Source organism: Ambystoma mexicanum, chromosome 3p (assembly GCF_040938575.1).
Source record: "Ambystoma mexicanum isolate Mex_15411 chromosome 3p, UKY_AmexF1_1, whole genome shotgun sequence".
Classification (NCBI taxonomy): Eukaryota; Metazoa; Chordata; class Amphibia; order Caudata; family Ambystomatidae; genus Ambystoma; species Ambystoma mexicanum.
Genome location: NC_090925.1, coordinates 503,189,064 through 503,212,430, shown reverse-complemented (window position 1 = coordinate 503,212,430; position 23,367 = coordinate 503,189,064). Strand labels below are relative to the sequence as shown.

The 23,367-nt window shown below is 48.1% G+C and overlaps 1 protein-coding gene across 2 annotated transcripts in view; it reads left to right on the top strand.

Annotated features, from left to right (window-relative positions):
• The window catches only part of PTPN1 (protein tyrosine phosphatase non-receptor type 1), an 894,220-nt gene that overhangs the window by 552,284 nt on the left and 318,569 nt on the right, over positions 1 to 23,367 (top strand). The window lies entirely within an intron of this gene.

Sequence of the window (23,367 nt, the reverse complement as noted above, 5' to 3'; positions counted from 1 at the left end):
ATGTCCATGACGGCGAAAGCCTTGAAGGAGCGCAAGGTGAAGCTCGAGAGAGGTAAGTCAGTCAAAACCTCCTCGAAAGTTTCTTCGGCCGAGGCATTCGTCTCCTCGCCGTCAAACATTCCCAATCTAGATCTCGAAGTAGCTCCCACCATTCGTCGAGATCACGACACTCAAAGAGACGTCGAAGATCCCCTTCCTCGTCTTCTGTTTCCCCAGAAAGGGTCTCCTGTCCCACAAAACACAGCTCTCAGGCTGAGTGGGAGGAATTCAGGAAGAAAATGTTAAGCGTCTTCGAGAAAGCGGCCTTGACCCCCTCGAAGACAGCTGAGGGTGATACCTCAGGTGAAAAACCCAAAAAATCAAAACGCTGCGAGTCGCAGCACCCGGCGAAACATTCCACCCGAGAGCGCCACGGGCCATCGGGTAAGAAGGCACCGTCTTCGACGCCGTTGTGGAAGGGTTCTTCGACGCATCGGTCGGTCGATCGACTCGACGACATCGTCGACATCGACGAAAGAGAAGACCACGGCTACTCCACAGCCAACGGTGATTCCAAGAGCCTCCGGCGGGGCGCCAAGACCGTCGTCGATGTTCGCGAGTAGGATCCCGATCCTCTCGAGTTCTTCGAGGCCTCTTCCGGTTTTCTCGACGCCGTTTTCGGCGCCTTCGAAGCCTGTCACATCGGCATCAACGGCATCGACGGTTTCTCGCCCAATAATGACGAGTTTGGCTCCTTCTGCCTTAGAAATGGGTTTTATACCATTTCAGAGGTCAGAGTACCCTGGATTATCTTCAATTTATGAAGAAGGGGAAGATTCTGACCAGGAAACCTTCGGGTTGCAGAGGACCACACTACCTGTTTCAGAGGATTTCACCTCTGAGGAAAGAAGGTTAAAAGACCTACAGGAGTCATTACATGAGGCAAGTGGGCTGGACACTTCCCCAGAAGTGGATTTTGTTAAGCCAGACCCAGGGGAACATGCTGAAACACCCTATAGAACCCTGATGGCAAGAATTATTGAATTCATGGGTTGGTCTGCGCATTCGCCTGTTTTTCAACAGGATGACCCGACAGACATATTAGACAAAAGGTCCACAGGAGGAACCTGTGGTCCCCTTCCATACAGCCTTACAAAGAAAGATTGCATCTAACTGGGAAACTCCTGAAGTTATTCCTGCTGTCAATAAAAGATTATCAGCCAAGTATAGGGTAGCTGCTGCTGACCCTGAATACTTATCGAAACACCCGACTCCAGAGAGCCTGGTGGTCCAAGCGGCAACTTCATCAAGCAGCAGGACCGCTTACCCTACTGTCCCACAGGATAGAGATGACAAGAGGTACGATTCTATGGCAAAGAAAGTCTTCTCTGCTTGTAGTATGGCGTTGAAGTCCATCAATGCCACCTGTATGCTCACCAGGTTCAGTCACACACTGTGGGAGTGTGCTTCATCAGCGGCTGACTGCATACCCGAAGGAGAGGAAAAGGAAGCCTTCCTTAACATTATTAAAGATGGCAAAGATGCCATGTGCGAGTCACTTCAAACTGGCATCGATTCCGCTGACAGTATCAGCAGGGCCATGGCGGCAAGTACAACAATCCGCAGACATGCGTGGTTGCGAAAGTCTGGCTTTGCTCCAGATGTACAGGCCAGACTTTTGAATATGCCCTTTGACGGCTCTTCATTTTTCGGAAAAAAGGCTGATGACAGTCTGGAAAAGTTGCAGACATCTAAAGCAGCAGCAAAATCTTTAGGAGCTGCTATCCGCCAAACTCCTTTTCGCCCCTCACGAACCTCTGGGAGAGGAAAGTCCTTTCGCTATTATTCCGCATTCGGGAAAGGCAGAGGACAGCCGGCTCAAAGAGGCCAAAGGAGATCCACCTGAGGTGGACGGGTCAAAAGTACTAAGACCGCAGCAGGTGCCTCTTTATCCTCGGCATCTGCATCAGCCGCCCCCAAACCACTCTGAGGTCTTTCCACACAAGACACCTGTAGGGGGCAGGTTAACTCAACATCTGACGGAATGGCAGCTATGACGTCAGATGCTTGGGCATTGGAGACAGTTGCCCAGGGTTACTGCCTACCCTTTCTACACATACCTCAGTCATCCACCGGGGAACAGCTCTCGAAAAGTTCCAGATCCGCTCCTCTTGCAGGAAATTATAGACCTGCTAGAGAAAGGTGCCATAGAACCGGTACCTGTAGCGGACAGGAACAAGGGCTGGTACTCCCCTCCCCCCCCCCCCCCCCTACTTTCTCATACCAAAGAAGGACGGAAGACTGAGACCCATCCTGGACTTACGAGAATTGAACATGTGCCTCAGGAAGGACATGTTCAAGATAGTAACTCTCTCTCAGATCCTTCAGGCCCTCCAGCTCCAGGACTGGCTGGTATCTCTGTACCTTCAGGATACTTATTTCCATGTGCCAATCCATCTCAAACACAGGAAATACCTGAGGTTCGCAATTGGCAACTGTCATTATCAATTTCAAGTTCTGCCATTTGGGCTGACCTCTGCCCCAAGGGTCTTCACCAAGCTAATGTCGATAGTGGCGGCGAGCCTAAGGAGGGAAGGCATCCACGTCTACCCCTACCTGGACGATTGGCTGATCAGGGCTGTATTTTCGGAACAAGCTCAGACCCAGCTAGATTATGTCTGCCACTTCCTTCACAAACTGGGCTTCTCCCTAAATTTAAAGAAGTCGCAGATGATACCATCACAGAGACTCCAGTTCATTGGAGCGGTGCTGGACACTTCCCTGGGAAAAGCCTCGACACCAGAGGTGAGGGCTCAAGATATTCTACAGATGGTCAACAAGTTTCAAAATGCCCAACGCCTCCCAACTTTCGACTTTTTGAGGTTGCTAGGCCTCATGGCATCCTGCATCTTCCTTGTGCCAGAGGCTCGCCTGAGAATGAGATCTCTTCAGTCGGCACTGAGAAGTCAGTGGTCGCAATTCTCAGGGAGAATGACAGATCTCCTCCGGATTCTGGACAAGGTAGCCTGCGACCTTTAATGGTGGGCCTATCCAGAGAACATCTTGAAAGGAGAACTGTTTTGGCAACCATGGCCGGAGATAACAGTAGTCACAGACGCCTCACTCACGGGGTGGGGAGCCCATGCCGACGAATTGACCATCAGCGGTCGTTGGTCTCCATCGGAGTCCAGACTACACATCAACCTATTGGAGCGGAGAGCGATCAGACTAGCGCTAAAAGCTTTCCTGCCATCAGTACAGGGGAGACATGTCCTAATAATGACGGACAACACGGTGGCCATGCACTACCTCAACAAAAGAGGAGGCGTAGGGTCACTGCCACTGTGCAGAGAGGCAATGCAGCTCTGGTTTTGGGCAATTCAAGAAGGAATGTCTCTATCGGCAGTCCACCTAGCCGGAGAGAAGAACTTGACAGCGGACGCTCTGAGCAGGCAGAGCACAGTCTCCCACGAGTGGGAGCTAGCTCAGGAAGTCCTTCAAGAGATCTTCGCCCTTTGGGGAAACCCTCAGGTGGATCTGTTCGCCACAAGCACCAACAGGAAGTGCGATCTGTTCAGTTCAAGGGAATTTGCCCCGAGAGGAGCTCTAGGAGACGCGTTCGTAGTGGACTGGGAGTTTCCACTCCTTTACGCGTTTCCACCAGTGCCTGTTATTCCTCAAATGATCAGGAGGTTGAGAAGATTCCGGAAAACCATGATCCTAATTGCCCCGGACTGGGCCAGGAGAACTTGTTACCCTGACCTTCTAGATATGTCCATCTGCCCTCCAATCCGTCTTCCACTCAGAGACTCTTCTCTCGCAGAAGGGAGGTCAGGTTCTCCATCCAGATATCAGAACCCTCAACCTTCACGCTTGGCTTCTGAAAGGGTGAGTTACAAGGATTGGGATCTCCCTGATGACGTCATGGAGGTGTTGCTTACAGCCAGAAGGCCAGTAACAAAGTCTTTATACCGCTGCCGTTGGAACAAATTTTGTAGCTCGTGTAGAGAAGAGAATATCAACCCTTTTTCATGTGGTACACCAACGGTGTTATCGTTTCTACTGTACTTGGCAAACTCAGGCCTTCAAGTTGGCACTGTAAAAGACAATCTCGCAGCACATTCAATCTTCAAGCGTTCTGCGGAGGAACCAACGTATTTCAAACTACCTCTAGTGATACAATTTCTCAAGGGATTAACTAATATTTATCCTCCAAAACTATTCCAAGTTCCCTTATGGGACTTAAATTTAGTCTTAAACTTCCTAATGGGCACTCCATTCGAACCACTTCACTCTTGTTCGCTGAGATTTCTCGCGCTTAAAACTGTTCTATTGGTAGCACGAACATCTGCTAGGAGGGTGGGCGAGCTACAAGCTCTCTCCTGTAAACCCCCACATACAATTTTCCACCAGGACAAAGTTTTCCTACAGGTGAAGCCTAATTTCCTCCCAAAGGTGGTTTCTGAATTTCATATTACTCAGAAAATTACCTTACCTTCGTTCTACCCTCCTCCCCACCCGGGGAAAGAGGAAGAAAGACTACATAGGCTGGACCCAAGGCGAGCCCTAAGCTTTTACATCAGCAGAATGGCTAGGATCAGGCAAGCAGACCAACTGTTTGTAGAATACTCAGGTCACAAGTTGGGATTACCCATAACAAAACAAACCATTTCCAGGTAGATTATTTTGGCCATTCTGGAATGTTACAAACTGGCAGGGAAAGAGCCACCCCAAAATCTTAGGGCTCATTCAACCACGGGTATCGCAGCCTCTTCGGCCCTCCAAAGAGGGGTACAGGGGTCAGGGACATATGTGCGGCTCCCACATGGTTGTCCGCAGATACATTCACAAAATTTTACAATCTGGATTCCTCCACTAGTTAAGAGACCAGATTTGGCAAAGCCGTATTACATTCGGTCCATCCTTAAAGGGATACATGACATTCTTACTCCCACCTCCAATTACATGCCACTGCTATGGGAATCTATCAAAGATAAGGAATATGTCGGAGGACACAATCCCTTCGAAGAACAAGTTACTTCTTACCTTGTAACATTCTTTCGATGCAATGTTCCTCCGACGTATTCCTTATCGCCCCTCCCAGCAGTAATACTTCCCTTGTGGTTGCAGCTTACGCTCCTTCAAGGTCAATAACCAATTCAGGCATTACTTTTCTTATGCTACAAAACGGAAATGAGCAATGGACGCCGCGCGTGGCTATTTATGGGCATGGTGACGTCGGTGCCGATACTGTGGCCGTCGAGGGACATCGACTCGGCGGACGTCGACGCGCAGCGCCCTCTACAGAAAGTTTCCGAGGCCAGCAAGCTGGAAACGTATTATCAAAGATAAGGAATACGTCGGAGGAACATCCCATCGAAAGAACGTTACAAGGTAAGAAGTAACTTGTTCTTCTCTGGTATACAGAAATGCTCTATTGTTGCTCATCCTATTTCTTACGCACAAATAACTTCTGGTGACATTAAATTAGTACAACATTGCTAATCAAATGTTTGTTTGCTAATCAATGCAATTTTAATTGCCAAACTCTGATAGTCAATTTTTTTAAAAATGTATGCCTTTTCCTTTCCAATAAAAGCAAGTCAAGGGGTTTTGTAGCAGTATATTGGTTGGTGGGGTTGTCTAAAGTCATGTCGGATCTTCATTGCACAGTTGTTTCATTTGAGGTATAAGGCAGTTGGGGAAATCAGTATTAATTAATTGCTGTGCTACTTGGAACATATCTCAAGGCTGTGACTGGCTTCCTGAGCATTAATCTGCAAAGTATTAATGTTTTATCACGGTGGCTTTCAGTTAGTAGTCCTGTTCTAGACATTTCTGCAGGCGGGTGAGGGTAGTTTTCTCTATTTCTAATGGGACCCAGTGTAAAAGGTCCCTATTTGCATGGTCCCTATTTCTCCTTAACAGGTGCAGCACATGTATTCCTTGCTTAGGAGGGGGATTTCATTAGTGTATTGTAAATAGTTTCAGGTGGGTGCATTGATGGGGAATGTTGGCAAAGTTCTTTAGAAATACATTTTTGGTAGCACTTGAGAAGTGCCAGTATTTGGCAAATGGGGGTATATGTTGCTTGATAGTTCGATGTTAAATAATTTGTTTAAAATGCAGTCCAACCTATATGGGTAGAGTTGAGGGAGTTATAAATATCTAGTGTTTTGTTGAGTTTCATGATATCCTCAACCTTGCATACTGTTACGAAATTGGAGCCTTTGTCCAAGGGTACGCACTGGAAGGAACTACGAGAAAATGAAGCGGTAAACAGAACATTTACTGGAAATAACTAAGTTAAAAATAAAGCCAAAAATTGCCAACTGTATATAATATTTAATAAATTATCAAATGGACCAAAACAAAAAGATAAACATTCACCGGTGATATTAATTTGGGGGGGGGGGGGCAGTTTAAGGAAGATGAGGCTTGGAATAGGGTTTGGTGTGCCCCCACCACCCTCTAATGGTGTACTGGGTAGATGGTAATAGTGACAGCTTTGGTTAGTGGTGAGGTTTCCCTGGTACTGCTAAATAAGTAAGAAACTCAATGTATTTTAAAACAAATGGATAGGTTGCAATTTAGTAAAGTATGGTTATTTTAGTTTACTGCTTCATTTAACATACAACCTTGTTCGTTCACCTTTATCAAATGCTGTGACAGATTTGCCCCTGTATAAGTAGTTGTAGTTTATGACAAAGTGCCTTTATCCTATTTCTATGGGCTAAATGCGCATGTGGGAGGGGGCAGTGGCCCTTGGAGGACTGAAGTCCAAGGTATGAAAAATTGCCAGAAGGGTTAGATGCATATGTGTATTTGGGCAAATAGGAAATTGGGAGGGATGGCCAACTGCCTGTAAGCTAACCATGATGGTCAGGCATGTGGCAGGAGAGTGCAGGAGACTCGTTGTGTCCAGCTAGACTGAATGTTTTGCTGTGGGACTTGGCTGCATTCTGACGGCAGAGATGTTGTGCTTTTTGTTTTTATTTGGTGTATGGAGGTGGATGTGTGTGGGTGTCCCTGCGGCTAGATTCCACCCACGTGGTGCGTATCTACGTACCTTGAGCCTCGATTGCTTTTGATGTGGACGTGGAATCATTTGGTCTGGTCTGCTCCAAAATGTATACTTTACCTTGCACCGGACAAGATACTGGAGAGGCACAGACAGTGTCATAATCTAGATGTCCTGACAGTAAGCATGACAGGGGTTGGGGGAGGTTTGTCAGGTTGCTGGATGGAAGAGCCAGATTCTGAGGGCCTTCCTGAAGGCGAGGTGGTCCACTTTGCAGCAGATGCTGAGTGAAAGGGAGCTCAAGGGTGGGAGCTTGGACAAAGATCGAGGATCCGCCAACTCTGGTGGAGTTTAAAGGGGGGGGGGTAACAAAGATCAGGGCCTGGACATAGACCAAGAAGAACCGAATGGACTGGGGGAGGGAATGGGAAGGGAGGGTCAGGGAATGGATAAAGATGAATGGGAGAAGGGCGAGGGAAGCAGTGAGAGAAGGCTGCCAAGACAAAAGAAAAGGGATACCGGACTGACTTAGCCAATTGCTAAGGGGTCGGGTGGGGGAAGGAGGAAAGCCAGAAACAAGGCAGAAACAAAGCCATACCCCATAAAAACATGGTGGGGTGCCCAAGCTGCAAACCAGCTCAAAAAACAGATGGGAATTCAAAGTAATAACACAGATGAATCCCTACTGAAAGCACCAACCAGTCCAAAAAAACGGATTGGAAATCAAACCATTACCATAAATAAATGAGATCTGATGGATTTGTGGACAAGGACTACACTGGCTCCTTCTATTTTCCTCGCATTCTTCTCGATTAGACTATCTTGCACCATACACCTTGCTTGGATCTATTGTTGGGCCATTTTCCCAACACCAAAGCACTCACTTTTACAAGGAGCCCCTATGCCAGCATGTGACAAACTAATCACTTTCATGTTAAACTCCATTCCTGCCCAAAACTGTGTGGGACATTTGACTCCTTTTGGGAGAATGATACAACTATTTTAGGTCTTTTCGCTTTTAAACTGGAAATTGGGGCCAAGACATTTAGTGTGTCTGCCCTGAAGAGAAGGCGTAATGTTCTGCTTCAATCTATCGAGGCAAAAGGTAAAGAACTCGGACCAAAACATCAAAGTTGCCAGGAAGTTTTTATGCAACTGAAAGTGACGAGTACTGAACTTGCCTCCCTTGAAGCTGATGGCATATAGCACATTTTTTTTTTTTTTTTTATTTGTGTCTGTTCATTTAGAACTTTACAAAAGACGAGAAGTTTTTCTAGCGCTGAGAGACGAAAAACAAAGACCCGTGGCTGCACAAGGGTGGGACCGTCAGCCCTCAAATCTCTGCAGAGTGTGTTGCAGTATTTTGATTGATGCTAATAACCAGGAGATTCGATCCCCTCCTATCAGTCTGTTCCAGCAGGTGTCTTCATCCCTCCCAAAAAAAAAAAAAAAAAAAAAATATAGCACATTGCCTCTTCAAGACTAGGCCATTTTACTCTGTCTAATTTTAATTTTTACATGTTTTTATTGGCATTTGTATAGTTAGTCGTGCAATTCAACATTCAAATTTTCATGGCTACATTTAGATTAATAACAACAAATAACTAACACACATCTTCCTACACGTGCCATGTGTTGATTTATAACAGCAGTTGGGGGCAAACGCCTCAGTGTCTGGGGCTCAACTCTTTTGGTACTCTTCATGTCCTCTGGTTGGCCATTGTCAATTGGGTGCAGCGGAATGATTAACTGGGTACATAATGGGTGACTCCTGCCTTAATTGGTGCACTCATGGGGGTTTGTCGTCAGACGGGTGAAACATGTCCCATATCAAACCTTTCCATGCTGCACACTTATTACCATCAGGTTCCGATCTGCTCGTTCCCTTCACCCACACTTTGGTCTCCACCTCTGCCCACTTTTCAAATTCCTTACGCCATTTTCCATATTGTGGCCCCGCAGCAGTTTTCCAGGGCATGGCGATAGTTCTCTTGGCTAACATGCATGCCAGATCCATAAACCACATGCTTGTGTTTGCTGATTCTGGGGTAGGCACCAAGCAGGCATTCTTTCAGTGACCACTTATACCTCTTTACTCCAGCCTCCCTGCAAGCTCGCTCTGTGTGCCCAGAAACCTCTCACACGCACACCCCCTGAACATGTGTAGCAGGTCGGCATCCTCACCTTTACACCACGTGCATCGTCAACTTGCTTCTTTGATAAACGTAGCTATCCTATGCGGGATCATGTATGTATGATACAGCAAATTCAGTTGTATTAGTTTGAAGCGCTGGTTCCTTGACACTGCTTTAGGGAAGCTCAGTATTCTCTCCCATTCTTTCTCGTTTATGTCTGCGCCCAGGCTTTCTCTCATTGCTGCTCTTTCAGTGCTGTACCCTTAGGGTTATGTGCATAGCCGAGAAATCGGCCTACAGCCGTCATTTAAACTGTACATCAGTGTCGGCAGCGGGTCCGCCTGTGGTTCCTCCGGCCAGCCCTCCCACCTTTCTTTGGCCACTTCCCGGACTCTGTGATACCAGAGAAATTGCCCGCTCAGCAGCTCCTCTTTTCTTGCATTGAGTCAAATTCCCTGAAGACCCCGTCTTCGTATACATCTCCCCATGTGTATATACCTTTTCCCTCCCATTTTCTCACCACTGCCATGTCTGTGCTGTCTCTACATGTGTCTTCCGCTATCGGCACCTCCAGTGAGTAGGGGTTTACTCGTTTCAGCAAGGTTTCTGCTCTCCTCCATACCTTCTTACCTAGTGTCACCATCAGTGGGATGTGTTTCGGGCTCTCTTGCGTTACCCCCAATATTTATTTTAGTTTGATTGGAGCCACCAAGCATTGCAATAAGTCTGTTTCTGAGGTAGATTCATCTGCTGGCCATTTAATTATGTGGCTGAGCTGGGCTGCCAGGTAGTACCTCTCGAGGTTTGGCAATTTCACCCCTCCTTTGTACGGTATACCATATGGTAGATATAATGTTGCTAGTGAGAGTTTATGGTGGTTAGCACCCCATAAATTCTCGGAGCAGCACCTCCAAGGAACGGAAAAAGGACGCCCTAACATAGCAGTGCACGTTGTTGAAGTGCAAGAATCTCGGGAGAATAATCATTTTGGTGATGGCTACCCTACCTAACAGGGATTGAGGCAGCTTAGACCAGAATTTCATGGAAATCCTCAAGCCCTGCACCAACTTTGCAGTGTTCTGTTCATGCATTTTTTCCAGTGTATGTCTAATGCTCGCCCCCAGGTATTTGAACAAGTCCACCTCCTAGTTGAGTCCCACCGCTGGCAGTTTGATACTCCTCCCTCTTAGCGCCTCTTTCGGGAATATGCAGGATTTGGTCTTACTGAAATGGATCCCGGACACTTTGGCATAGTTATCAAGTATGTCCAGGATCACCGGGACATTCAGGTGCAGATCTCACGTACAGCAGCACGTCGTCCGCATAGAGCCATAGCAGGTGTCCTATTCCTCCAACCCAAATGCCAGCATCTAGGGGTTGCTTCCTGAGATATACTGCTATTGGTTTAAGGCCTAGCACATATAGCATTGGGAATAATGGGCATCCTTGTGTAACGCCCACCTGGTTCCCACGGGGGCGCTGATCTAGTCTGGATTACTGCGGCCTCTTCTAGCGTGATGCGCAGGACCCGGAACACCGATTGGACAGGACCTCCAAATCGTGCTTCCTTGGCCCGTAGGAATATCCTTCTTATGGTTTGGAAGGTTGAACTCTCCATCCTGCTTCTGGTGCAGGGGCGCGCGTTCGTCCAGTTACTTCACTGGTTTTCAGAATGGCGCTGGCAAAATCCACTTGACTTTCCTGAGCGATGCGCCGTAAGTATGAAGGTTCAAAGTTCAAGTGAGGCCCCCTTTATGCTGTCTTTCTCACCTGTGATCTGTCCTTTACTTCAGGTGCAGAATGAAGGCGATGCGTCGAGGGGTTAACCTGCCGAGGTGAGTAGTAATGAGGGCGATCCCTCTAGATGTCCTTATCATTCCTCTGAAATGTCTCTAGTCCTTTCCCCATAGGGGCCGGGGTACGGTACCTGCCAACGGGGCGGCGCCGACCCGAAATGTGGAAGAAAAGCCAGTAAGTATTATGGCTGTTAATCAGGCTTTCCTTCTGTGAGTCCTTTTGCTCACCTTTTGTTTCTTCCTCTCTCCCCTAGGTGCAGAGATGTGGCGTCCGATGCTGACAGCCGCGATGGACCCAGGAGATGTCTCGTGGACAGGACAGGTGAGTGAAGCGTGGCGCTGCAGCGAGCAACGCAATGCTTTTAAATTGAAGTCTTCCTTCAGGGATGCTGGCGAGAAGATTCTGGATGCAGGTAAGAAGCTTGAAATAATCCTTGGTTTTCACCTTTCTCTTCTCTTCCTTCCTTGCAGGTCTTCCAGGTTCAAGACGGGCGTGGCTGTAGTCCAGGAGCAGGAGCAGACACGGTGAGCGTTAAGCTGCAGGAAGCAGAACAACGCGAAGCATGAGCTGCTGTTTGGGCGTGGCTTAAATAGCCTCCAAAGAAGTCCCAGGTATGTATCCTTCCCCAACTAGGTATGTATCCTTCCCTGGCCACACCCGAGTGAAAAAATAGTCCCTATGAAAAAATAGTCCCTTTCAGGTCTCAGGGAGGCCTGAAGTGCAGCATGGTCTACATCAGGTAAGTGCACAAAACACCTCCCTTTATGAGCCTGACGCCTATGGCGCCAGGACTGATGTCCAAAGAGTCCCTATAAGGGGCCGCTGGGCTTTTACCCGAGGGCATGATGGCCGCTTCCAGGGGTGCTGGGCCTGGCCTGATGCTCCGGGGGTAGGCATCATGACACCTTGTCTCGTCCCTCTCTTTATATCCCAGATTGCTGACACTAACCTCCCTGTTTTGACCCTAGCCTTTGGGTTTGTGTATAGTATTCGCACCCATCGGATGAATCCCTCCCCAAATCCAAATTCCCTTAATGTCGCCACCAGCCATTCCCAATATATTGAGTCGAATGCCTTTGTGGCGTCCAGGGGAGAGTATGGCTTATTCTTGGGATTCTGCTGTTCGCTCAAGAATGTCTTGTAATCTGCGTAAGCCCCCCCATTATCCTAGTTGGGTGCATGGCCAGTATCGTGGTCAGAATATTAACGTCATAGTTCAGCATTGTTAGCGGGTTGTAAGAGTCGCATTCGTCCATTGGTTTTCCGGGTTTGGGTATTGGTATAACTAGGGTTTCCCTCATGGATTCCGGCAGCTCCCCTTTAGTGTATGCCTCCCGGAAAACTTGAAGCAACACCGGTGTCAGGGTTGCTTCGTATGTTTTATAGAACTCCGGAGGGAGTCAGTCGCTTCCTGGTGTTTTACTAGAAGCTAGTGACCTTATTGCCTCCTGTGATGCTGGAAATGCATTGGAGGGACAGGCCCCCCCTGTCCTTGTCCTGTAGTCCTTTTTCATCCGTGTTCTGTATTGTTTTCTGCCCATGAGTCCATGTCAGACTCCTGGCAGTGCAGCTCTTCCTGTTTTTGGTTTGGTGTACAAACTAATGGGATAACCTTATGGCACCCAGGGGTGTGGGTGCAACCCTGTGGCCCCTAGTGTATGTTTTTGGGCACCTGTGTGTGGCCCACAGAGCAGGGTATGGGCTGGTGGCAGCTCCATGCTGAATTTGACAGGTGCTCGGAGTATCCTCCATTTTGGGATACCCAGGCCCTACCATTGGAATCAGTTGATTCCAGATAGGAAACGAGATGGCCCCTGTGGCCTCTTGCTTTCTATTGCCTGTTACCTTGTTTTGCCAAATTCCTGGGAAGCCCTGGCTCTGTCCCTTCCCCCAACTGACTGTTGGGTGGAAGTTCCATATATGGTGTTGTTGGGAAGTCAAGCCAGACTGGCTGGAGCCTTCCGAGTGACTGTATGTTGTGGGTATACCCTCTGGGTGGGACCTGGGTGAATGGAGTGTGACCAATATGCACTTCTTGTTGTGGGTGTCTGTTTTCTGGTATGAGAGACAAAGACTGAGACAGCCCTGCCCAGAACTGGCATGAATACAGTGTGTAGTGTTGAATGGCTGGGTACTTGTCCCAATAGACATTCCTTGTTGTGAGTGTCTGAGAGGGAGGAGTATGGCCTGAATGCACTGTATGCCTGATTGGCTGACTACCTGAATGCCCTTCTGTATGATTGGCTGCTGAGTGTGACCCAGCAGTGTGGATGAGAGGCAGAATAGTATATCTGCGGACCTCTCACCGCTGGAAATTGTTCAGAAGCTGAGGCAACACTTGAAGAGTAACTGGAACTGCTTATCCTCGACGCCCAGCTGAAGAACTGCTGCTGCATTTGCTTCGACCTGATCCGAAAGCTGTCGAGTGCGTCGAGGACTGATCCGAGAGAGGACCTGGCTAGGTGCCCACTTCCTGTGCTCCGAGGGACCATCGGGCACCGCCGACCTTCGCCGAAGCTCCCTGGAAGTCAGACCCTCGAAAGGCTGCCGACCGGAGACTGGGTCCGCCGAGGAGAACGAAGTGAAGCACCTGGCCTCGACATCGTCAAACTCCATTGCCGTCGACCAGGATTCGGAGTATCGCCGTAACCACTGGAGGCCCGTCGAAGCAGTGTTGCCCAGAAGAGGGGATCGCTTCACGCCCTGCTGCCCGGAGCCACCCGCTCCTTTGCATAAGACTGTTGAATCGAAGGACTCCCTTGTCCGCACTGTCAACCGCTTTATCCTGCCGGAGAAAGCCGAGGACGCCGACGCGCCGAGGAGAATCCGCTGCTGGCTTTCCTCCACCTAAAGGCCACAAAGACTTCAACTCAACACCCTTGTCGGGCCACCATTCTTCAGAAACTCTGTGATCCTGAACTACCCAGCGCCAAGGTGCCCTGCACACCTCATCCTTGCAGGATGTCGCCGACGAGCACCTCCTGGATCAAAGCCGTGGTCTCGGCCCCTCGAACTTTGTTTCAACGCCAATTTCACCTTCTTCGACGCCTCTCGACTATCCGTTGCTCCTGCATTAAAGGGAGTCACTCAAGAGGGATCCATCAACGCCTCTTCGAAGAACTCTGCTCCACCAGGTACATTGGGGGGTAGAAACATTATAGAAGGCAATAAGACTTGTCGAACAATATAAGGATATAAGGACTGGGCTTGTTATAGCTCTTTATTTTACAGGTTGCCCGGGTTGGGGGGGGAATCTCTACACAGAACTGTGTTTAACGGTAGAGGCCAGTATTCTGTCAGTTGTTCCAACTGCTTTCTTCCTATGTCTATTGTTTACCTTTTATTGATTTGTGTGACATTCAACCAGAGTACAGTTGATGCACTTTAAAGAAACCTGATAATTGCGGTACTACTTAGAACTGTATATATTTGCCATTGTAGATTTTCTGAGCACAAAGTGAGTTATTGTGATAATGTACATAACCTTGAATATTATATAAAGAAAGTGTGCGACATTCCTTTGTGGGGGCTTGGGGACTACACTGTACTTAAGAACCAGCCTGCATCACCTCCTGAGAAGCTACGCCTTGATTGCTCGTCCATTGCTACCTTATAGAGAATCTTGGCTGGGGTCCTCTGTGCCTCTCCTCTACCATATAGAGAGGAGTACAGACACCCCCCTCCAGTCTTTACACCTCCGCAATATCGTCCCATTATTTCTGCCTCCAAGGTTTCCCATTGTGACAAGTCTATTTTGGGAAGACCTATTTTGTCCAGTGTGTTTAGTATGTCGGTTTGTGGCACCTAGTGGTCATGGCTGTAGAGATGGGAGTAGAAGTCTCGGAATGATTTGTTGATTTCCTGCTGTCTTATGTGTTGTGCCTGTTGTCTTTTATGTCCGTAATTTGAGATCATGGGTGTTCTCTCCTACATAGCCAGGCTAACATTTTTCCTGGCTTATCGCCCTCAGCATGTCCTTTTGCGGTTTTCACTGAGTAATTAAACTTGGAGAGTTTGGCAGTTCCCACGCAACCGTGCAAGCTCCATCTCCTCTTCCCTTGTCCCCCGTGTGTCTGACTCTTTGCGTTTTATCTCCTCTTCCAATTTCTCCAGTTTAGCTCTGTTTTCCGTATGCCCCCCGCTCCTGCGATAGCCTCGCCCCTCACCACTACCTTCATTGCCATCCAAACTGTGCCCCATCTTTCAACGCTACCTATGTTCTTTTCCACGCTCTTCCGTAAAGACCTGATCTGTTAGGCCATCTGATGCCATGCGCCACAGCAGTATGTTCGGTCTAGGCTCCTGTGCTTTCCAAGCCATCAGCAGTGGTGAGTGGTCAGTAGCTCCCTCCACACATCTACCAGGTCCAGGGCTTCTACTAGTGCATTTAGTGCCCCTGTCGCGTTGTCGTTTCTGGTTGCTGTCGGTTTAGACCTGTCCAGCTCCCAATCCCTAACACAATTGAGATCACCTCCCCATCTGAAAAAGCTGTCTCGACATTGGGCTAGTATGGCCCCCAGTGTACCTAGGTGTTTCGGGATCCCATGGTTGGGGAAATATGAGTTTATTATGCAGACTTCCACCAGCGCAATGCATCCTTTAACAATTAGGTACCGGCCTTCCGGATCTGCCTCCTAACTCAGTAGTTTGAATAGAATTGGCAGACTTATCCAGATAAGCACCCCCAGGCATATTTTCAGTAGGGGCCCATAGCATTGCCCATCCCAGTGTTCCGTTACCGCGGCCATAGTCTGCTGGGTCAGGTGGGTCTCCTGCAGCAGCGCAATAGCCACCTTTTTCCTGTTGAGAAAGGATTTCACCCGATTTCTGCGCATATATGTTCCCAGGCCTCGAACATTCCATGTTAATACTCTAATTTCGTTGCCCATTTCAATATGTGCCCCCCCCTGCCAGCCCTCCCGCACCCATGGTCTCCAGTTTTTTTTTAGGCCTTATCAATTGCTTTACTCCCCAGGTAGCCTCCGCTCCCGCCCAATTGTGCAGTACCACATTCATACATTTCCTGGCACATAACTCGCTTCGCGTAGGATTCAAACCATTACAAACTCCGAACCAAACCAGAACTAAAATACTGCACTCAGCTGCCACTTTCCAACCGTGGCGCTCAAGCACCCCGGTATCTGCTTGGCCCATCCGGGCTTCAGCGTGTGGCCTATGATGCACCAGCAACTGGCCAACGCCTACCAGTTTGTGGGGGTTTGTCTGTTTAAGGTTTCCCACCTCGCTCCTGCCTTTTTGACAATACAAAGTACTCCATTGTTCTGTGTCGCTCACCCACAGGTTTGCTGTTGATGTGTCCCTCCCGCACCCCATTCCTTTCCTGGGCCGGCTGCACTTCATGCCTTCGCCTCCTGTCTGTCATCCAAATTATCATGCTCCAACAACGTTTTGGCCACCGCCGGCGTTTCCAAGAAAACAGCTCGTCCATTGTAGAGTACCCTGAGCCTGGACGGATACATCAGCATATATTTGAGGTTCAGTTTCCTGAGTTTAAGCTTAATTGGCACAAATTAGTTCCTTGCCCTTTGCACTGCAGGTGTGTAGTCCTGGTATATAGCTATGTTGGCATTATCTCGACGGATGTCCCCTCCTTCTCTGTAGAATTTCAAGGTGGTCGCCCTGTCGCAAAAGTTCAGTATCTTTGCTATGATGAGGCGAGGGTGCGAGCCTGGCGCAGTCCTTCTTGCAAGGATCTGTGTGCCCTTTCTACCACAAACCCCTGCGACTGTGTTTCTACCCCAAAGTCTGTCTGGTTAGATCCTTCCATCCCTTCCGGGACTCCCAGCAGGCGCATGTTGTTGCCAGGCGCACCCTTATGCATCCTCTGCCCGGGCTTTTAGTGCCTCATTCTTCCTTTCTAGCTCTATCAGCTGCTTTTCTAGTTCTATGGTGGTTTCTGTCTCTTTTAGCTCGGGTTTTAGCCATTGTGACCCTTTCTGTAAAGTTGCAGACATCTTGCCTCATCATATGCAAATCGGATTTAACCTCCTCTATCTTTGTGTCTGTGAAGGATCTTAGAGCTGCAATTGCTTCCAGTACTGGGTCCCTTTTAGTGGTGGCGTCTTTGTTTGGCTGTGCTGTTTGTTCTTCTGGGGCATTGTGCGGTTGCCGCTTCTGTTTTGCGGCATTAAAGGAATCCATGATCGTTGGGTCCTTTCTGTTTTTTGTTGAAAGCATATCTTCACTAGTGCCTGGTTATACAGTGAGTGCAGTACTGTATTGTATTGTATTTATTTATAGGGTTACAGGTACATGAATATGTTACAATTCTTAGGTTACAGTATCATATATTACAGGCTCATATGTCGAGCATTACTTACAAGGCATTTTTACTTACAAGAGAGATGTTACATTTTATCAGAATCTTTTATGTAGCACTGTCGGATGACTTACGGTATAGATAAGTAAGATGTTTGCAATGAATATATATAGTATTTGGTATAGTTGGGGCATTTAGCGGTTGTTATTTTTAAGCCAGAGTTTAGCGTTGGCTTTGAACACATGGAAGGAGGTGGTGGCTCTAAGTGCATCTTGGATGGAGTTCCAGAGCTGCGCTGCTCGAACCGGGAAGCTAGACCCACCAGTTCATTTCAGTTTAAAGTTAGGGACTTTGATGCTATTTGAGAGGGCCTTTCTGATGGGACGTTCAGAAGTATGCTTTGTGAATTTTTCTGACAGGTATGCAGGAGCTTTGTTGTTCAGACAGTTATGTGTAATGTTCAGGGTTTTGAGTTTGATAGTCATTGATGGCCAGCCAGTTGGTGGCTCTTCTGTGGGTAGAAATGTGTTGTCCTTTGGGTATGCCTAGGGCTGTTCTGAGAGCATTGTTCTGCAGGGTTTGGAGTTTTAGTGTTATGTTTACTGGTGCCTAGGTACAGTGCATTGCAGTAATCTAATTTGGAATGGATGAGGGCTCGCGCGATGGTGGTGCAGTATCTGTGGAAAGGTATGGTTTGCAGGCATGATTTTGCAAGTGTAGCTGGTTGCTGAGGCTGTAGCATTTGCTTGCTTGTCGAGGGTGAGAGCTGAGTCTAGGTAGAAGCCTAGGTTTTTACTTCTTTAGCTACCTTTATTTTGATGTCATCGATCGTGATGGAATTGTAACGCTGGGGTAGTTTGTTCAATTTATTGGTAGAACCAATGATTAAGAGCTCGGTCTGATCGTCGTTAAGACATATGGCCATCCAGGTTTGGATGATTTGGTAAATTTTGTTTGAGTCTGGTGTCTTTTTCGTAGTCACCTTGGATTGGGATAAGGATTTGGGTGTCATCGGCGTAATTGGTATATGAGACCCCTAGCTTGTCCAATATATCAGAGGCTTTGTAAAAATATTGTATAGCTTGGGGGAAACACATGACCCTTGAGGGACTCTGCAGGTGATGGGGATTGGATCTGCTGCTGATGGAGAGAAGACTCTTATGGTTCTCTGGTCCAGGAATGAATTTATCCATGCCGTGGCTTTTGTAGAGAAGTTGGCTGCCGATTTGAGGTGATTGCACAGTACCTTGTGATCTACCAGGTCGAAAGCAGCTGATGGGTCTAGGAGTAGGAGAATAGACACATCTCCTCTGTCTTTACGCTCGTCTAGCTGGTTCCTAAGATCAAGGAGAGCCGTTTCGGTTCCATGTCTTGGCCTAAATCCAGATTGTCTTGACCCTAGTAGATTGTTGCTCTCCAGATAATCTTGGATCTGAAGGTATGCAGCTTTATCTAAGATTTTAAGGAGGAACGGGACAGTTGTTATTGGCCTGTAGTTTGTTGGGACGTTGGGGTCCAGGTTAACTTTTTTTAGTAGAGGTAGTATCCATGCGTCTTTAAGGTTTTTTGGCACAAAGCATGATTTAAATGAGGAGTTAATGAATGATGTGACGAAAGGGGCTAGTTCATGTTCAGCCTCTTTAATAATTGGGGCTGGACACGTATCCCGGAGGCATCGGGACAGTGTTAAGGACCAGATGATGTTCTTAGTTTCTGCAGTAGAGATGGCTCTAAAGCTAAATTGGTTAGGGGGTTTAGTTTGGTTAGTGGCAAGTTCCTGGAGGATAGTTTCCTGCGTAGAGAGGGCGATGTTGTGGAGGGCAGATTTTTTAGCTCGTATTTTGTCTTGTAGCATTGTGATTTTGTTGCATAGGGCTTTTTGAATGTTAGTGCACCAGACTTTGTCTTTGTTGCAAGAGTTTATGGGTGCAATTGGGCATTCTAATTCTCTCAGAATGGAGAAGATTTCCCTAGTGTTTGAATTGGCTTTTTTGATTCTGTCATTGAAGGTCTCTTTTTTAGCCTGAATGATTTGTTTTTTGTAGCTGTTTGAGAGGGCAGTGAGAAGGTCTTAGTTGTGTGGAGGAGGGTTTTTTCTCCAGCAGGCTTCTGCATGTCGTTTCTCTTTGCGTAAGGCTTTTAGCGCAGGGGTGAACCAAGAGTTCAGATGGGCAATAGGTTTTGATTTAGTGGGTTTCATCGGCGCAATGGCGTCGATCGCCGAGTTGATGGTGTTATTGTACAGGTTGACTAGATTGTTAGGGTTAGATAACTTGCTGGAGTGATTAGTTATGGGTTGGAGCAGGGGGAGAAGATTAGCGAGTGTTATATTTTTTTTGCAACGGGTGAGGGCAGGTGGAGCATGAAGTTTGGTAGATTTAGGTTGTGGGAGGTCCGAGATAGTCAGAGATCAGATGGTGATCCGTCCAGATACAGGGTTCAATTGCCGTTATGAGGGAGGTGCAATTGATGTCTGCGACCCAGTCCAGTGTGCAGCCTTTAGAATGAGTAGGGCCGTTATTTCGAATTGTGAGGAATACTGGCGGTGGGCGCGCTTCTGATTCTGTGTTGTCCCTCCCGTGTGGGATTTCCGTCTGATCTATTTAGCGCCTTGCTGCCAGGTTACTTGTTTGAGCGTCCTTGTGTCCGTTTATTTGTTTCTGGCCGCAAATGATGTGGTCTCAGCTCTTTTGTGTTTGGCCACAGCGTGTTTTGTCGGTGCTGTGTCCCGTGCAGCACTGTACTGTTCCGTTGCAGGTGCCGCAGCGCTGTGGGCCTTGTTTTCCCTTCTCCAGCTCCAATCAGTGTCACTGTGAGCACCCAACTCGTCACAGGTCCAGGCTATGTCTTTGCAGTGTGCCTCTGATCTTGTATTGTCCCTCCCGTGTGGGGGTCCCTCAGATCTATTTAGTTCTTTGCTACCAGGTTCCTTAATTGAGTGTCCTTGGGTCTGTGTTCCCTTGTTTCTGGCCGCAAGGTATGGGGGTGGGGGGTCTCAGCTCTTCTTTGTGTGGTCACAGCACGTTTTGTCAGCTGTGTATGTCCCGTTCAGCACTGTTATTGCATTACAGGTGCTGCAGCGCTGTGGTTCCCCTTCCCCGGCCGCAGTCAGCGCCGCTGTAAGAGCCCAGCTCTTCACCTGTCCAGGCTGTGCCTTTGCAGTGGGGACCCAGTCTCAGTATACTGATGTTGCTGCCTCTAGCATTCACCACTGTGATCTGCATTCCAATCTTGTTGTCCCAGCCCCCGCTGTACCTGTATCTGCCGCTGTGCTGCTGCTGTCCTACGAGTCTTGGCTGGGTTGCAGCTCTCTTGGTGGTGTGGCCCGGCTTTGTCTCGAGGCCTGGCGCATACCGTGGGTATCTCCCTGTGCCGCTCGCCTGCTTGTGTCCCTTCGGTGCCTCCTCTGGCGCAGTTTGTTGCAGCCAATGTGTAGCCTCCTCTGTTAGCTCACTGACTCGTGCTCTTTCTCTGTGTCACGTTATGCCTTCTATGAATTCCGGGCCGCCCTATGGTTCCTTGCCGTGGTGGTCGCATGTTTCAGGCTTGCGCTTACAGCACCCTGCTTGTCTTGGTCTCCTTGCTTCCCTGACGGTCCCGCTCCTCTTGTTCGTTCCCCACCGGGCACTTATTTCTTGCGGTATCGCTTTGTAGCCGTCACTTCTCTGCTCCTAAGAGCTTGCCACTCGTTCGGGCTGCCCGGTTACCTGTGCCGCTTCCCTCACCTTCCAATCTTCCTGGTTAGACCGCACACGGCTCTGGTTCTGCGCGTCTGTCCACCCGCTTCACCGCCACTGCTCCTTCTGGATTGGGTCCACCTTCGTGTATGGGGTGACCCGACAGCTGCAACAATGGGCCCGGTTCGCTAGGTGTGTTGCTGCCGTGTCCGACTCGTTTTCAGAGCCTTGCCTCCAGCCGCCGTTGGACCACTGTCAGGGCTCCCCACCTTATCTCGCGTCTCCTCCTGGCCTCAACTTCTTCCTTCTCACTGCTGGGGCGCCACGTCCGCCATCTTGGATTTGCAGGAGGTCCACTTCACCGTCAACTCAGCTCGTTGCCGCTTTCTGATTTTTCCTGCTTCTTCGCTCCGGGGTCACGGAATCAGTTGCTACGTCCGCCGGTGTGCTTGTTTCTGCTCAGGAAGTCTTTTTTTGATAGTAATGAGGATCTGTGAAGGATCTCGGCACAAGCTCAGGACGTACGCAGCCTCACGCCATTAGCTCAGGCCACGCCCCCTACTCTGCCTAAATGAGATTGAAATTAAGATGTGTTGAGCAGGAGTCAAAATAAGCTGGATATTGGGCATCACACCATAACAGGAGATACCTCCTGGGAAAGGTCCACTGGGGTGGCAAAAACCTGCAGCAATGTTATCAGCAGGAGGCTAACGAAAAGACCTCCTGGGAAAACCAGATTGAAGTCCGTCCTTGGCAGAAAGATGAACACTCTGAAGTCCAAACCCTTCACCCAGAGGAGGAAACCCTCATTTCAAGGAGACGACCAACAGAAAGAGGAGTGGATCAATTCATACAATCTTGGTAGTTCCTATCCGAAAGCTTTGAGTGAGTTGGTGCCTCTGAAAGTGGAACAGTTCAGCCTTGTTACTGGATGTGGGGGTCTAGACAGGACCATGATTCTCCTCCACAAAGACACAATACAACGATGGTGCATCCAGCAAGAGGAAAGCTGCAATATGTCATCCCAAAAGGCATAAATGTACGGACATGCCAGCCGATGTTTGAAATCCCCCTAACAAGACAAAATCTGTAGCCACAACAAAGGTGTAGCGAGAATCAATATAAATATGAACACACCAGAATGTATACTCTAATAAGGGCAACTAGCTCGGCCATGTGACCCCTCAACCATATCATAAACAGTACAAATCTCGCAACCAGCACAAAAAAACCTCCATTCCGAAAACCAGATCCTACTACCAAATACTCAAAATCAGCATGTTGAAAGGGGTATATCAAGTCTGGTAAGCTTTAGTAAGGGAGTCCAACGACGCACTTCCGTGGGTAAGGGAAACAGAGTGGAAGGATTTAAAACACTGCAGCGAAAGACAGTAATGTCGGATACGTTTCTCATATTTTGAGCGGCAATAATTGGAAATAATGCTGTTTTTCCTATTAACATAAATTCAGTAACTCACAGGAAGTGAACAGTTTAAAAGAATGGCCTTAATGCAAATGGTGCACTATGGTCCAGAAGGAGAGTAGATAACTGCTCGCAGGCATGGGGCATGGGGGATGCTGCCATGTGATCGAAGTAAATGCTATAGTAAGCCACTGAGCGCATGGAGGCACCATGTTTTTCTCAACACTCCTAAAACATAGGCCTGTTGCTCTTAGCAATACAGAAGAACTCTTGTTGGTATTCAAAATTACCTTGAATCCTTAAAGGTGTGCTTACTTGAGGGAGCAAAGGGTCCTGAGAAGATCCTGGCTATTGGGTTCGAGGGGGAAGGAGCGTATCCAGAGGCAGACGCCCTTTATTAGAAAGTGATGTCCCATTAAGTTGACCAAAAACTCCCCAGTCCTATCCTCTTTGCCCTCATTTTCCCTTGTGTCAACTGACCAATTTGCATTGTGATTAATTGAACCATAACGTGGATTAGTTTGTAAAATCTTAGCAATCTGCTTGGTTTGCCAAGCCACATCTTTCTTCATTTCCATCTCTACCGTTATGTTCAGTCCAATAACAATGCTACCAGCATCCCTGCTCCAGCGTCAAGGGGGTCTTCATACATCCCTGAGTGGTAAACAAAACATTCTTTAATCCTTTCAAAGTAGCCTTCAACAGGTTGCTTAGGCCTTTGATTACATTGCTGTATTTTTGCCAACTCTGCTAATCTAAGGCATAATGCAACCAAGCCATTCAATATAGCCTGATTTGCATTGGGTTAAGCATCTGCTGTACTCTCTATTCTAAAGATTAAGGTTAACATGGACATTTAAAAAAACTGCTGGAGTTTTCTAAGAACATGACTATCCACAGGTTGGTCTTGTTGACCTTCCATATAATGCAAATGCATTAAAAGGGGCATCTGAAAGGAATGGGTGGAGTTTTTGAAAGGCGGAACTCCCTCACTCCTGCGCACTTCTGGTTAGTTTAATTCCTTTGTCAAACCTGCAGCCTGAGTCCTGGTTTGT